Consider the following 806-nt stretch of genomic DNA (forward strand, 5'->3'; position numbering starts at 1 on the left):
AAATTTTTAGACTTTAAAGGCACTATATACTTTTTATGTCTTTCCTATTTTCCTGACTGCCCCCCTTCCCAATATTGCTGCATATCCTTTTAGAACCAAAGCAATATTACCATTGAAACATGGGGCTCCTAACAACTCCTAAAGCTGCTTAGGAAGAAACTGCAGCGTTGTTAGCTATTGAAGGGTTCTTCCTTCCTCCTACATCATTGAAGTTTCTAGTCATCACTGGCAATCAGTTTGAACAAAAAAGCTGTTGAATAATACTTCATTCAACTTCTCTGCAAGCATGGACTACTTATTAGCATATGAGCATGTTTGAGATAATAAGAGAAAGTATCAGTCATTGATTTTCTACTTCTATTGGGTCCATGCTGCATAGCTTAAGAAATAGAATGGTGTTTCTCATTGTCTGCTGATTCTCCTTTGTTAAATAAATGCATCAAAAGATATTTTCATAATTCCAACCAACATGGTGGCCCAGTGATAGCAAGCAGGTAATGGAATAGGAGGTGTCCTGTGAGTCTTGGTGCAATTTTATGCATTGGTGTAGTGTGCTTGGGCCTCTGGGGAACTGCTGCAGAAGTGTAGCTGCTGTTGGTTTGCAGAGCATCATTTGAAAGTTTAACTAAATTTATCTTGAACTTATTTAGTTTTGTAGATTTGGGATACGGGGCTTTTGATCTTGACTTTCTGTTGTTGTTTTGTTTTTTTTTTTTGTTTCAGCCCTTTGCAGATGGCAAACATTGGCTGAAACAAAAAAAAAAAATGAATTTTAAATATTTAACTTCAAGTGGGGGCTGAGGCAA

This window comes from Miniopterus natalensis, chromosome 2, assembly GCF_054644295.1.
Source record: "Miniopterus natalensis isolate mMinNat1 chromosome 2, mMinNat1.hap1, whole genome shotgun sequence".
In the NCBI taxonomy this organism is placed as follows: Eukaryota; Metazoa; Chordata; class Mammalia; order Chiroptera; family Miniopteridae; genus Miniopterus; species Miniopterus natalensis.